Here is a 17,005-nt window from a genome sequence, read left to right as displayed (position 1 = left end):
AACTTAGTTACCCTAAATCTTACCTTCCCCTTAGCCTTAGAAGAGCATAGTACTGCAGTTTTAATTTACTGCAGTTAACACAGAATTTAAGCTTTCATTCTATATTTTTCAAATTTGAAAAAAATCCAATCCAATATTTACTTAGAACCAAGTCTCACCGGTATCTATGGAATGCAGTGAAGCACTATTAACAAAAAATTATCAGGCATATTATTTAAAAACTACATAAAACTGGATTTGCATATTTAATCACATGACTCACTTGACATGGTCTGATTAATCAGTTATATTTCTTTAATCAGGGTGAAACTCTACTTATTAATTTTAAAAAAGAAAAAGCAAAATGTAACTTCTCCTAATATACTGAAAGATTTTAAAACAGCTTTTACATTATGCCAGTGTTATTCATTTTACTGTGTAAATCCCTTTCTGATGTGACAAGGACCACTGTGCAAATTATCTCACTAAACAACTTGATAAGGGAACATATTAATATAAAAGCATCAAATAATATAAGTGTCCCATTTAGTCTTTCATTCCTCCAACTAATCCAACCAACTTGATGTAGCAATTTTTCAAAGCCACTGTTATCTACAAGGATCTCTTCCTTAAGTTTTTTTTTTAAATCCAACAGATCTGCTTTGGTCTCCAGGAGACTGCTACAGTGTAACACTTTATGACAAGGTGACCCACCTATACATTGATTCCTTCTTGCAAACTTTTCTACTGTCCTTTTTGCTCTGACAAATGACTCTATTTAAGGTAGGGAACAATAGACTGAATTATCTGTGTTAAAAAATAAACTGCTTAAGAAACATTTAACACAAAGATCAGCTACATAATTGTGGAACCATGAAAAATGTAAACATGCTAACTCATTCCACATATAATCTTTCTTAAATAGTAGCAAAATCAGGCAATATGTGGGCAATGTACCAAATACTCATATTGCTACCTGCAGGGATTAGAAACTACAGATCACAGATTTCTTTTCTTTTATTAAAGGAAGTCTTTATTCCAGGGGTAGCCAACTTGTGAACATCCAGGTATTTTAGCCTACAACTTCCAAACCATAATCAATAGCCAAATATAATGAGACTCATAAACCAAAACACCTGGAGAACCACAAGTTTCCTACCTATACTTCACTCCTTTGGTTTTCAAATACAGTGAGAAAAAACATAGCTAAAAAAACTCAAGCATTTCAGCTCTAACCCTGTCCTGGTTGCTTGTACTAGTTAACTGAACTTATAATTTACATTTCAAAGCAACTGTGGCAAAAAATACTGAAACAGAAAAAAAAAAAAACATTAAAAGCTTGACCTGAAGGTGTAGAGAAAGAAAAACTGGCAGAATAGTAGGAAGAACCTGGTATTTTAAGAGGATCTATTACATAACATTTGTTCTTACAGTGCACTTTGTCATAAGTATTTATTTTATTATTAATTATACCAGTAAATATATTTATACCATCCTTCACTTAATCTCGCAAAAGAGTTTACATAAACAGTTAATAGAAAGAAGATATATAAACATAATAACAGACTTCAATAAACATTATTTCAAAAGCAGGGACTATTGAAGCATTCATTATTCAAAGAAATTAAAAAATATGATGGAAAAAGGCCACAGAAACTTATACACTTTCACAGATACTTTGAAAATGGAGTAGTGGCTACAAATGAAATCATGTTCTATGCCACACACAGGATAATGCATAATAAGAATCCTTTGAAAGTGCTCCTTTACGTGTTTTCTCAGCACACACCTAAAACATTTAAGTGCCTGGCTAAATGTTAAACATATGAATGAAAGAGATGTTTGGAAACATGTTAATCAGGCAGTAAATCTTTCCAAGGAACAATTTCCAATAGCTACATAATATGTGAAATGGCACCAAAATTGCTTCCTTACATACATCTCCTATGACAGCTAAAAAGGAAAAGAAAAGCAAAGGAGAACTATGGTATTACGTTCAACATTAAATGGAAAATGCAGAGAAAGCAAGTACTACTGCTATAAAATGAGCATTAACTTGAAAGTAACTGATGAAAATGAATTCCAGTTGACCTATAAAGTTTGCAATTTTCAGATTCTGCCCTATATAAATTAGTCCCCACTTTAAAGCTAGAAGTTAAAGATGGCATACATGGACAAATCTCCCACAGACTGAGACACGCAAGTATGAAGTACCAATGAAGGGAAATCATTTCAGAGCATTTCCCAATGGGTCACGTCTTGGCTTTACCCAAGTACTAAAGCCTGGTATAACTAGAACTGCAACACTTCTCTTAACGTTCCTCTTTGGTGAACTCACATTGCAAGCAAATGGGCAATGAAAGAGAGAAATTTGGCAATAGCTCCTAACTGAAAAGAACTTTAGGCTTCTGTCTCCTTGTCCCTCCCAACTCTACCACTTGGAACTACAAGCCACAGCACCTGAGTGATATATTCAACAAAATAATTTTCCTTGAATGTAAAAAGTTCAGAGACCTGTACATTCATGGAGGCATTCAACATGCTATTTTCAATGTGCAAGCCCAGAAACTATTGCAGCAGTCAGTAAAACCATGAGGTCAGTTATAAGGCAGACTACAAATAGACTACTTTCTCAGTTCTCTCAGGAACAAATGCACGTAATACAAAGATTTGAAGAAAGAAATTGACAGACATCAAACAAGCTAACTTCAGTTTGGGTCTCACACTATTTTAGAACAGTAAATCCTAAATAGAGATGCTATGGATAGTAAAATTTTAAAAAATTGGCAAATTTAGAAAATGTAGTAAATGAGGTTACATATGACCCAAACTGAAGCCCTGTCCTTTAACATTTTTCAGAGTGTCATGCTGGAAGACAGGTGGGCTGTGTTAGCTGTAATAGGCTTGAAACAGAAACAAAAAGAAGCCACCCACCAGTCTGCTTTTCTATGTTCAGAAACCTTGCCTATGACAAAATCAAGAAAAGCTCTAAACATGGCTGTTTCTCACTTTACTAGTCTGCTCTAAACCCAAGTAATCAAAAGTCTGGTGGAAACAAAGATTAGCATGTGCCTCAAGTTTTAATGGGGAAAGCCTCTATGAGCAGATGCAGGAAGTATTATCAGCTGGCTACATATAAGTATATAAAAATACATATTGACAGACTGCATATATTGCAGTTTATGACCTTTAGCACCAGTTTTTTCTCTTTGCGTACATGCACGTAAGTATCCCTGCCAATGTTTATGCCACAAAAAACTGCTACCCTTTTAAAAAGATACCTTAGGACTGTCTTGGTTGTAGCTGCCAAAGACTGCTACCTTTCTAGAATTTGCTGTAAGTCTGTAAGCCCAAATATGGAGAAAACGTAAACGTCTCTTCTGGGCTAAGGATGCTGCCCACAAAAAATTACAATTAGACCAGCAGGCTTCATGAGATTGTCCACTGTTCCAGTACTAGCATGGGAGGAAGTGCACTCTGGCCAGCATGATAATATATATTACAGGAATTTGTCCTTATAAAGAAAGGACATTTTAAAGAAAGTCAGAATTTCTTCTGCCATATTGAGCTGTGTAAGGGACTAAGACCATTTTGTTGTTCTCCAAAAGAAGTTATTATATTTCTTTTTACACTGACCTAATTCAACAGAGATAAAAGGTTGGTTTAATTTAGTATAATGGGTATGTACTTCAGTCCATAAAATCAGTATATTAAATGTATGCTTCAGCATTTAACATAAAGTAAGAATTGCCAATAGAAGAGGTGGCAGTTTTCAGAGAATATCATGTTTTTAACTTGTCACACTATTTATGTACTCATAGCTTTCAACTACAAGCCAGCAAACACACTTCACTTCATCTTTTAAAGTGGCATGTCTAATGCATGATTCCTGCCATGGGCTTGTTCCTCTACGCTAATGAAGTTTAACTAATATCCTTAGGTAGGATGTAGTACAACTGGCTGATATTTCTTGCCTTGACAGCTCAAGAAATGAAGCATTTGCTGAGCATATAACCATATCCTTGCCTGCCAGTTCTTACTTGCAATAACCCTTTCTCTTCCTCAATCCCTAAGAATGTTTCACACATCCAAAATCCCTTCTTCTGAGTCTATATGAAGATTAATAAGTAACAGGGGAAATGACAAGGAAAAGAGCTTTTTCTGTCATCGCACCTTGCCCTTGACACACCTCCCCTAGGGAGGCATGACTGGCAACCTGTCTGTTTAGCTTCCACCACCAGGTGAAGACGTTTTTATTTTGTACTTCTTTTTAGTATATTTCGGTTTTATTTGTTTTCTTACTGCTTGCTTTTATTTGTCATGTACATTGTCTCCTGTTACCATGTTATTATTGTTCTAAGATGTTGGATCATTATTTTTCTAAACTGCTGATTTTATTTTGAATTTCAATCTTTTGTGAACTACCCAGAGAACCTGTCAGCTATAGGGCAGCATACAAGTTTCATAAATAAAAAATAAAATCCTTTGTGTTGACGTATCTTTTCTAAAAGGTCAAGACCTTTTAATTGTTAATTTGTTGTTTTTATTTATTGGTTTTAAATTATGGCCGAGATACTCCAAATTTTTAATGTTATTCTATTCTATGTTTATTTGTCTTCCTTGTAAGCCGCTCAGAAGCTTTCTGAGATGGGTGCGGCACAAACATGTTATAAATAAATAAATAAATAATAAAACTAACATACCTCTCTATGAAAGTATAGATAATTATTCAAATATGTGAACTTCTCCCCTGCCCAGTAAGATTCCAACCAAATCCTCATATTTACTGTTTTTATATGAAATTTTGAAAGTGCATGCCAAATGACTTTTAACAAGGGCTTAAAGGAAATTAGTGAATCCATAACAAAGAACCCCCATATAAATGCTGAAATCAACATATTTGAATCTATTATTTATTTATTTATTTATTTAAACATTTTTATGCCGCCCCATTCGCCGACGCCTCGGGGCGGGGTTTTACTGAACATGCTTTCCAGATACATGTATGAATTTATGTACATTTCAAGACCTGCAGTTGTCAATAAGTAATCTGGATATCCATATACCAGGTTCAACTTGGAAAATCAGCTTAAGAATTCTCTCAATGGCAAAACTAATTATCTGTGATGCAGAAACTAGACTGTAGACATGCATGGATGGTCTGAGTTGGGCTGTGTTAGGCCCATGGTTCTAAGGGGAGTGGCAGAAGTTCAGGTTGTGCAAACTGAAGTCCTACAAAATGAAAAAGGAAGCAGTGGTAAAGGACACACCTGTAAAAGGGTGAAGAAGCGAAAGATCATGCATGAGTTAGGCTACAAGAATGGTTTGTACATCAACAATGCCTGTAATGCACAATTCCTGTCACAAAAAAGGAAGACAGGGCAGAAGTAATTTACAGTATTTCACATGCTTATCCTACTTTTCAGTGCCTTGTTAGTTTACTTTTTACCTTGGGTTAAGCAGCACATAGCCCATATGTGACAATTGTGCCAAATTCACAGAAGCGAAAAAAAAAAAAAATCAGTTTGCCACTGAATCCCAGTGGCAACCCTCTATGGAAGGGTAAAAATAACAAATTTAGCTAGAAAACAGGCTAAATGTGATCTTTTTACCCCTCTCTAGAGACAAACCACTTTTTCAGCAGCAGCTGCATGCTCAGAAACCCCTTGTGGGGTTGGGGGCTTGAAAGTGGGCCCCTGGTCCTGTGAAGTTACTTCTTTATTATCTATAAAATGCCAGAAAAATGTCTTTCATGGCAAGCCAAATTCGCAAGAGTTGGTTTGGTTACAAGTGGCCTTGATAATAAAAGAACAAGAGTGATTTTCAAATTAAAGGACCACAATTCTTCCCTCTAGGTCACCAGAGAAAGGCTGCACAAAGCATCTCTGGTCTCTCCCAAACACTGTTCAAAAGACAGTCCAAACCATACCACCATCGTATGATACACAATAAAAATGAAGGTTCAGAATAGAAGGTGATTATTTTTAAATTGAGACCCCAGGATAAGATTTAAAAACTAACTTTCTTTGAGCTTCAACTGATCTTTCCTGAAGACAGATGCTGAGGTATGTCCTAAGTCCTGAAATTTCAGCCACAAACCAAGGGACCTCAACAGCAAAATGGAACCTTACTTGTCTAGCAACAGGGTGATTTACAGCCAAGTGGTACTTTTCTTTCCGATAACAAGAAACAGTTAGGGCTTGATGTCCAGAGTTCTTATACCATAAGAACAAAGGCTTCTAGGGCATAACGTGCGTCAGATCCAACATGACAAACACACAAACAAGCCAGAGGAAAACTTTTGGGAAGCATCAACAGTTTCATTTTGAACTGTAAATGAAAAGTCAGGGACAACATAACAGGAATATTATGCATCACTGTCCAATGAAAAACTTCTAGGCCAGTATACCAGATAATACCTCCATCAAGTACAGAACTGATTAATTCCAAGTAAAGGCAGTACAGTTGTGCACATGCCAATACATGTCTTAGGCAAACTTGGAATCATCTGCATTTCACATTAGATGCCACATCTCATAGGAGTTAAAGAAATTCTAAGGTAAAGCTTGTAAAAGAACAGATTAAGACTGGGAATTCATTAGTGAGGACATACTTAACACCACAAGAGAATGCAGGTTACAAAAATATTTCATCCAAATTTGCAAGGCTGTACTTGTTGAATCCTATATAGCTAACCATTCTAAATACTCAGAGAAACTCCACATTTTTATGACAATTATATTTCCTGTAGGTACACCACTGTAACAATTACAGTACATTTCCTGTAGCAAATACATGAAGTGTGCATGACAAGCTGTAGTTGGACAAAACCCAAAGTATTTAGGTGGTCAGTCTAGAAGCAAGTTCCAACACTGAATTTACTGAATGTGATTTCCAACAGTTGCTCAAGCAGGTAGAACAAAGGAATAAATTTGTATGGATCTAAGGGTCCAAGCAGTGACTGAGAATGCTTTGCACCAAAGCTTCTGTTCAGTTTTGGCAATAATTATTCATACCTCTGTAACCTCAAGACCCAGCTACTGTAATGCAATCTATGTACAGCTTTCCTTCAAAGGATGCAGCTGGGGCAGAGCAGAAGGACTTGCCTTGACAGGCATAATTTACCAGGAAAACATTACAAGAGCTCTCAAGGATGTGCACAGGCTTCACAGACCCTTTGCGTATAATTCAGAGTTCTGCATTTAACATATAAAAACCTTGAAGGCTTGAATCCTGCACACTTTTTCTCTTTCTTATAAGCACAGTAAACTGAAAGCATGCTGTTAATACTGCCTCCTTTACCCGAAACACATGCAATGCTAGTGTCCACACCCATGTGTCCAAACTGCCTTTCTTTGATACCACACCATTATGTCTGTTGAGGGTTAGGGTCATCATCCCTCATGCCCGGCTATGCTGACTAGTAATGAAGAGAACTGGTGGTGAACAAAAGCAACAACAACAAACATATGGCCTCAGATCCCACCCCCCATGATTTATTAAAGTAAATTGCAATGTTTTCTTATTTCCTGCATTTGGTGACTGAAGGTAAACAGAGGCATGTTTTTAAAGCATCTTCTATGTAGAATAAACACAATTTCCTAATCTATCCTGTATTTAAATCTGTCTATTTAAATACAGAAAACACTTGGAAAGTGTGGAGATTACTCTTTATTTTAAATATTTCTAGAGGTGGCTCACAAGAATCTAAGCAACACATTCCTTTGAAGCCACCATAAGAAAGACTAGGAATTTTAGCAGCAGCATGGAATCAGGTACAATAACTGAAAAACCTTCCTGAAAAGATAGTTAACATTCCAGAGATAAATGAATGGAGAGTAGCTCCAGGAGACTTCTTTTGGTATTATGTTATTTGCAAAGTCATGCCTGACCCATCCCGACCCACTGGGACCCCATGGACAACATTCATCCAGGCTCTTCTATACTCCACCTTCCCCCAGAGTCCACCTAAGCTCACACCCACTGCTTCAGTGACTCCATCTGGCCACCTCATTCTCTGCCACCCCCTTCTTCTTTTGCCATCAATTGTTCCCAGCATTAGGCACTTCTCCAGTACCCCATGACAATAAAATTGAAAGCATCCTGATACTCATGGAAAACATTATTCTACCAATAATCAGTACATATTTAAGAAAGGCAATACTGTAATTGGGGGGGGGGGAGACCTCAAGTTGTCTCTGCCTTGAGGTGACCCTATGAATGAAAGCCCTCCAAAATGGCCTATTATGACAGCCCTGCTTAGCTCTTCCAAATTCAAGTCTATGGCTTCCCTAATGAAGTTAATCCATCTCATATTTGGCCTTCCTTTTCTTCCTCTGCCTTCACCTCTCCCTAACATGATTGTCTTCTCCAGGGAGCTTTGCCTTCCCATGATGTGCTCAAAGTATGACAGCCTGTTTTGTCATTTTTGCTTCTAAGCAAGCGCTGGCTTGATTTGATCGAGAACCCACTTGTTCATCTTTCTGCCAGTCCAGGATATTCACCAAGTTCTCCTTCAGCACCACGTTTCAAGTCCATCAATTTTCTTCCTGTCAGTTTTCCTCACTGTCCAGCTTTTACATCCATACATAGTAATTGGGAATACAATAGTGTGCATGATCTTGGCCTTGGTCTCCCTACACTCGATCATTTCTAGATCCTTCAAAGCTGCCTTCCTAGTCTCAGTCATCTTTGATTTTCTTCGCTGCAGTATTCCTTTGAATTAAGGACTCAGCCAAGGTATGTAAAATCTTCCACAATTTCCATTTTTTCCACTGTTCACAGTACAGTTTTCTAATTCTTCAGTAGCCATGATTTTTGTTTTCTTAAGTGCTCCTGCGCTTGCTTCTTTCACTTTCATCAGGAGTTGTTTCAATTCATTGCTATTTGCCAGCAATACAGTATCATCTGCATATCTTAAATGATTGCTGCATATTCCACCAATTTTCACTCTTCCTCTGCTTCTAATCCAGCTTTCCTTATGAAAGGTTTTGCATACAGATGGAACAAATGAGGAGATAAAATGCATGCTTTTCTGAAACTTTTGCCTATGGGAAACCATTCTGTTTCTCCCTATTCTGTCCCAACAGTAGCTTCTGGTGCATTATACTTGGGTGTGTCTCAGCACATTATTGTCCTGATACATAACATTTGTTTCAGGACCATCCACAGCATCTTGAGGTCTGCACAGTCAAAGCTTTGCTATAATTTATAAATCAGAGAATGATCTTCTGAAATTCTTTAGTATGTTCCAGTAGCCAACATATATTTGCAATATGTTCTCAAGTGCCTCTTTCTTTTCAGAAGCAAGTTTGAACATCAGGAATTTCTCCATAATATAGGGTAATTTTCTTTGTTGCAATACTTTAAGCATCACTTTGCTTGCATGGGAAATTAGTGCAATGGTCCTATGTTTATTGCAATCTTTTGGATCTCCTTTCTTGAGGATTGGAATGCATATTGAACAACTCCAGTCTGTGGACCATTGTTTTGTTTTCCATATATTTCAGTACATCGTTGTTCAGACTGATTGATACATTCTCAGCAGCTTGGAAAACTTCTATTGGTATCCTATCTACTCCAAGTGCTTTCTTCCTTGCCAGTGCTTTCAGAACAGATATCATTTTGCTTCCTAATATTGCAGGCTCTTTTTCACAGGATACCTCTTCAAAGGAGTGTGTCATCCTTTCATCTCTGCTATGAATTTCTTCTGTATGTTCTTTCCACCTTCTCTTTATTTTCTCCTAGACCGTTCGTACTTTAGCATTCCTAATCAAGGCTTGAATTTCCCTTTGATTTCTTGATTCTTCTGGAACAGAAGTTTGTCATCTTTTGTTCCTCTCTTCTCTTTGCACTCTTTGTCATTGTAAGGAGTTGTTTCTGTCTGAACATGATAGGCACTGAAAAGTTGCATTCAGGATTCTGACACTACTTCTGTCACCTTTTGCTTTTGCTTCTCATCTGTCCTTAATAACTGTGTTTCTTCTGTTATTCATCTAGGCTTTTTCTTTTTGCTACAAGAATTGTCTTCTGGCTTTCTTCCCTAATAATGCCTCTGGTTTCAATCCACAGTTCTTTTGCTCATGGTCAACTGAGTAATAGAAATCTATTCTCTATGAGGACTTTAAATTCCTCAGGGATGTTCTAGAAGTTATATATTTTGGCACTATATTCCTGTTGCTGATCTTTTTCAGCTTCCCTTTGATTTTTGAGATTAAGAGTTCATGGTCACTACTGCAATCTGCTCCTGGCCTTGTTTTGGCAGCAAGAATACAGTTTCTCCATCTTAAGATTTCAATTTCTTGGTCTTTTTAATTTCTGTACTTGCCATCTGGTGATGTCCATGTAAATAGTTGTCTCATCACTGGCTTGTTTATCTGTGATAAGCAACCGCTGGCACTACAAAATTCTATGAGTCATTCTCCTGCTTCATTTCTTATACCTGGGCCAAATTTTGCTACAATATTTGATTCTGCTTTGTTTCCTCCTTTTGCATTCCAGTCACCTTGGATTATCAGCATGTCTTGCTTTGGTGTGTTCTAAATTTCCTCTTGAACACCTGCATAAATGTTTTCAATTTCTTCTTTGTCAGCATCTGTTATTGGTCATAGAGCTGAATGACAGTTATGGTGCTAGTTTTTCCACAACTTCTGATTAATATTATTCGTTTGGATTTTGCATTATAGCTCTTATCTCCTGTGCTATATTTCGTGTTAGGATTAGAGCCACTCCATTCCTTCTAAGTTTTTCATTCCAGATTTAAGCAATTTGCATTTGTCTGATTGAAAATGTCCCATTCCAGTGCCCTTTAGTTCATGCACACCAAGTACTGCAATGTTCAGCTGTTCCATTTCCTGTTTTATGGTTTCCAGTTTGCCTTGATTCATGCTCCCCATGTTCCATGTTCGAATCATATACATGTTGTGCAGCATCAGACTTTCCTTTTGACTACCTGCATGTCAGCCACTAGATTTCATAGAAACATAGAAACAGAGCGAGCCAGAAGGGGCCTCCCGAGCCATCTACTCTAACCTCCGGCACCAGCCGGCTCTGCTCACGACATGCCCACCATGTGGACGTCCACCCTATCCTTGAACAAGGATATTTCAGCTTTGATCTAGTAGCACCATTAGCAACAGCACTATTCGCACTTGGCCTCTGCTCTTGCTCAGTAGCTCACTTAGTGCCTTCCAACCTGCGGATCTCATCTGCTGGCACTATCTCTTGTTTCATTTTTTAATTGTTTCCTTATGGGATTTTCAAGCTAAGAAGATTCAGATACCCATAGCCTTTTTCTGCACAGTAATAACCAGAGTCAGCTTGAGCATCACTGCCACTGTTTGTGAAAGATCCTCTACCACTGTCACCTTCAACTACCATGGCTGCCCAGTAGCTGCCCTTCAGGACTTTTTCAGCCTCCATCACCATTATGGATGTCTGTTCTCTTGTACTGATGCGGCCATTCCTCCTGAAGAGGGTGGATGCATCTTAAGACTGCAGTTTCAACTTAGGTGACCCTGCTAAGAGATCAGCCCAGTGAGACAGTTTGATCTCCTGGCAGCATTGCTCCGAGAATCTCTGACACTCTCAACCCCCTTTACCACATTAAGATTTGCATCTAAGAGGGAAAATCAGATACTGTAGGTTACCATAAATATATTTATCATGTGTAAAAATGTTTGCATAAACTCTTGACTCTGCAACTAATACTAATATGAAAATTTGCTTTGGTCTGTTTCATGCAGACAAGCCTTGATTAAAAGGATATGCTCAGGTGCTGGATAACACTTTTGGTATGCTAAGGTAACATCCTGATCCTGATCCAGCCCTATACACATCCAGGTGTGCATATCTATTTGCCCGTCAAGACAGGTGGCACTTGGATCTCAGGAAAGAGGACTGGATAAGTGCAGATCTGACCAGGCTTAAGCTTGCAACCTTGAGACCAGTATTAAGAACCAGTGTTAACCAGACAGAACTTGGAAATATATGCAAAGGATCCATTTATTCACTTTTCCCAAAGTAGGAAAACATTTCAGTCACTTGTTTACAGTTTTGACTAAATCTGCTTTAAACTGTAATCACATGCCTCCTTACTTGGAAGTAAGTAATGAGCAGATGTCTATAGGACTGCTCTGTTCACTGCCTATTCACCTGTATGTTATTGGCACTACAACATCAACTTTGGGTCAAAGTTCAGCCTTCTAATGACTCACTGAAAATACAGGCAGGCATTTATCTGCATATCTGTTAAGAAACAATCAATAGTAACTAATTATTCTCATTATGAAAATAGAACAACTGTACAAAAGTATGCAAACTAAGATTTTAAAAAGCCATTTTTTCTGCAAGAGAACAGAAACATACAACAGATGGCATAGTTACAGATATTTACACTATATATATGTTTCACTGAAGATCCACAGGCTCAGTTACTTTCTCGAATAACTTCCTAACACTTTGAAATGTAATTCATATTTTGTAGTATACCATATCAGCTTTCTGATTAAACACATGAGAACACAAGCAAGCAAAGTTTTATATAGATATACTAAAGGCTGATCTAATCCTGCCAGTTGAAAAAAGTTAGGAAAAGTTTCCACATGCTGTGGATAAAAAGTGGTACACATGTACCACTATACAGGCTTAGAACCAATCAGCTAAAGGGGAAAATACAAATACATGTTAGACAATAATAGCAAAAATATCATTTAAATCTATATTAATGCAATTTTATGACATAGAACCTAACCAAAAAGTAACTTGTTATACTAACTTTTTTTAAAAAGCCTTAAAAAATTTGGCCATACCAATTCAAGAAATTCAGAAGAAACCAACAATGAAGGCCAACAAGAAACTTCAAAACAAGCATAGATACAAAGGCTTATAGCTACATTTGTCATGCAATGATACATTTTATCCTCTTTAGAATCTAAAGTCATTTCTAGCAATGAAACACTGCTTTAGAAGTGATCATTCTCTGTGAAAGGATTACTCTATTTAGACTTCACTGCTTTTCTGCCAAACATAAGCCATAAAAGGAAGTTGAAGTTCACTGCCATCTAGTTTGTCCGATCCTTTCAAGCCGCCAAGAGTAACCTTTTCTGACGTCTTTAAGAATCCTATGTATGGATTATGGAAGTTTACATATTTTTCACTGTTAAAACTAAATGATGCCAGCAGAAATTTACCTTACCTTCCTCACTACATATCAGTTAACAAAAGCACAGATGTTCATTAAAACCCTCTATTCTGGACAGGTAAGGCTTCAGTTACAGTTACTGGGTTTGATACTGATTTGTACAAAGTTGTGCAACTGTTGATAACTGTGAAGCCGTCAGCATTGGCTAAACAAACAAACATGCTGCATTTAATTTCCCTCACAATACATTCTGATCATTTTTAAGTATTATGAAATCCCATTGTAATTATCCTCATGTTTCCCACTTACGCCGAGACCAAAATGTGAAGTCAAAAGTATATGGTACAAACCATTTCCTCTCCTTCAATTAACATTACAAAAAAGTTGAGACCAGCTACATTTTCAGGAAGACCTTTTCAAATTAAGTCAGCCTTAAGAGCAACAATTACCTAGAAGTGCTGAAGATGTTTTACAGACATACACAGAAATACCTCTGCTGTACAGGTTTTGCAAGAGAAAGCACTTATGAATTTCCACATCTACTTCACAAGGCCTTTCTAAACGATGTGCTTATTCCATAGCTTCCTAATGAAGAAAGACTTCGATCTCTAGACATCAATATCTGCAGGTCTTCTAACAAAATGTACAAGAGAGAAAGAATCGTTGTTTATGCAACAGGAGAGCTTGCAAATGAGAAAGTACCGGTTCAGCAACTGTTTCTACTAGACGACATGTTTTAAGATCACGAATGCATAATCAAGCAGTTTCACTTCAATACCTTCTGCTGTGGAACAAAGAAACTCCTGTCTGAGAAGCTTTAACCCCCACCCCCAAATCGACTCTCCTAGATTTCTCCTCTGCGACAAAACTGTGCAAAATAACGATTAGACAAAAACACAGACAAAATGTGAAAAGGGAAGCCGGGTTCACAATTCAGAAAGACATCGGAAACGCAATTAAAAGTGAAAAAGATGAAGGCATATCTCAAACTTGAATTACATACTGTTTCCCTTTTTCAAACCTGCCCTATAAACAAACAAATAAATAAAACATTCCACGCACCAGCTCCAAATATACCCCCCCTCCCAAACACACACACACACACACTTTAATCACTGTTTTAACCAACCTCACACTTCAGGCTTCCAGATATCCTCCATCTGCACCAGGTTATTTCATTATCCAGCAGTGTTTTAAATCCAAATTAAGTTTTCGAGCCAGGAAAGCGCGTTGGGGGCGGGGAAGGGTGCAACAGATTTCAGCAGGGAAGATAGCGGCAGTGCCCAGCTTGCGGCCCGGGCACAAGAGGCCGGCGAAGCCGGGCTGTTGCTGGGGGGATCCTTTCCCTTCCCGTTCACTTTTGCTCCCACTTGAGCAAGGAAAACTCTCGGTGTGCTTCGGGCTCCTTCCCGCCCCCCACCTTCCGCCGTGACAAATATGCGGTTTCAGGTGCCTGTAACACCGCCCAGTCCCGGCTGAAGAGTCACTTCCTGCCCCTCGCCGGGGTGTTGCGTGCGGGACGGCGGAGAGAGGCGACCTGCAACAGCGGGGCCGCAAAGCCTGCGCCGGAGCCTAGCCCAGCTTCCCTTCTCCGCGGCGAAGGGGCCGAAGCGCCGATTCCGCCTCCGTCGCCGACTCCACTCCCTTCCGCCTCCTGTTCGGCTTCTCCTTTCTCTGCGCCCCCTCAATAGGCTGGGCCGTAAATGCCGTAGTAGCGCCTGCCGCAGCCTCGCACCGCCGCCGCCGCCAGGGGCATGAGGTGTAAAGAGAGGCCGAGACGGGGAGCGCAACAAGCCCCCTTTTTCGACTTGCCACGCCGCAGGCTTCCTCGAGCGTTTCTCTTGGTTCGCCCTTCCTTTCTTCCCTCGCTCCCTTTCGCCTTCCTCCTCTCGGCTTGCCTTTCGCGCACACACACACACACACACACACACGGCTCCTCCTCTCCACACTTCCCCCTTCCTTCCTCTCCGGTTTCCCGCCCCTCTCGCTTAGCTGCTCGCTTCTCTGGGCGCCGGCCAGTGACTCGCAGAAGTGTCTGCTCCGCGCTCCCCGGAGATTAAGGGCGGCGACAGGCAGGCAAAAGCGAGGGAGGGCGCTCACGCTGCACAAGGGCGGCGGGAACTCCACTATTACTACTACTACTGCTGCCACCGCCGCCCACACCACGGGGGAAGGAGACTGCAGCGCCACCCAGACAGCGAAGCGGCACTGAATGGCGCGCGCACACGCACACTCTTTCTCCGTCGGCCCTACCGCGCAGCTGCGCCGGTTTCCCCTTCAGACTTTCAGCCTGAGAGCCAGACAACAAGTCTGGAAACGGGCGAAGAGAGTGGTGGTGCGGCTTAGCCAATCCGGAAAGAGGAGCACCTAAGAACTGCCAATGAGCCTGCTCTCTGAAGAGTGGCCGCGAAGGAAGGAAAAGCAGGTTAGGGTGTGTATAAAGAAGAAAGGCAGGGAGAGAGTTGGAGCTTTCTGAGAAGAGTGGGGATGTATTTTGTTTGGCGGTGAAAGGGAATAGCGAGACTTGCAAAGAATAAGAAATGGGGAGAGTTTTTAAAGGTCACTAAGAGAAAGGATAGATAAAGACGAAGATATCCATACTATTCAAATACTAGTATAAGAGCAGGAGGAAGACAATGAATGAGAAGGGTCAGCAAGGCGAACAGCTTTGGCAAAGTCTGGCCTAAATTAGCATGCCACTGACTGGGCTTTATCTCGTAGTTGGTAGCTGTGTATGTAAACGATTCATTCGATTTCTGTGCCACCCCACTAACCGTAGGCTCTCTGGGTGACTTACATCATGATAACATCCTTATATACAAAATAATAATACATGATGCAACACTATAAACTCCACAATTACAATTTCAATTAGGCCAATAACCATAAAAATCCATAGACAAACTGCCAAAATTAAATAAGACAAGAATAATAAAGCAGACAATAAAATGAATATTATTCAAGGGATCCAAACATAAAACCAACCAATTAAAATTTAATATCAGTATTAATTTATAGTAAAATCAGGAAGGCAGTGACATTTAATAGTATAAAAACATCAAAATCAGCAATTTATATATTAAAATAATGGAAGAAGAACGTCTTAAGTTGGTGTCTAAAACCAGAAGAGTGGGTGCCAACCCAACTTCCAGTGGAATCAAATTCCAGCATTTAGGTGCTATGCTTGAAAAGGCCCTCTTTCTCCCCCACTTTATTAGGGGAAGGTCACAGAGGAGGGCTTTGGATGAAGACCACAGTGAATGGGCTGGTACATATGGACAAAGATACCCCCTCAGATAACATGACTTAAAAGGTGCCAGCTGGTTTTAACTTCTCAACATCAAGGCCTTTTTAACTTTTCTAAATGACAATATAATTCTACCAGCCTACTCCCAATTTAGTAGGATCTCAATAGTTAATCGCGGTTCATTTCCCAAGATACTTTCTGAAATTGATATTTCTGAAATGATGATGTAAGATTACTTACTGCAGTTCTAATAAAAGTGGCTACACATGATCCACTCTAATGCATGTTCATCCAGTGCATGAGGAGTTTGTGGTCCCATGTTGTAAGAACACAGAAATTGCTTTTATGAGTCAGGCTACTGGTCTGTCTAGCATACCATTGTCAACAGTGACTAATAGCAGCTTTCCAGAATTTCAGAAAGGAACTTTTTGAAGTCCTCCATGGAGATGCCAAGGATTAAATTTGGGAGCTTCTGAAAAGTATGTCCTTTGCCACCTAGCCATTGTCTTTCCCCCTCTGCTGCTAGCAGTGAGACAGTCCTTCACATGAACATAAGAGCCATGCTGAATCAGATAAAAAGGTGTCTAGTCCAGCCTTCTTTTCCCACAGCAACAGTCTAGATGCCTAAGAGAAACCTG

At 39.4% G+C, this 17,005-nt stretch overlaps 1 protein-coding gene across 2 annotated transcripts in view; it reads right to left on the bottom strand.

The window, feature by feature from the left end:
• Positions 1–15,195, bottom strand: part of ERBIN (erbb2 interacting protein) — a 105,255-nt gene extending 90,060 nt beyond the window's left edge. The window contains exon 1 of one of the 2 annotated variants that reach the window (XM_044446796.1): positions 14,250–15,195. The gene's annotated coding sequence lies outside the window, so the exon portion shown is untranslated. The remainder of the gene's footprint in view (positions 1–14,249) is intronic. The other variant, XM_044446797.1, reaches the window with a different exon arrangement.
• Positions 15,196–17,005: the final 1,810 nt, after the last annotated feature.

This window comes from Varanus komodoensis, unplaced genomic scaffold (genome assembly GCF_004798865.1).
Source record: "Varanus komodoensis strain SLA01 unplaced genomic scaffold, ASM479886v1 scaffold5, whole genome shotgun sequence".
Taxonomy (NCBI): Eukaryota; Metazoa; Chordata; class Lepidosauria; order Squamata; family Varanidae; genus Varanus; species Varanus komodoensis.
Note: the sequence above shows the minus strand (reverse complement) of the source record. Positions and strands in the feature narration are given on the sequence as shown.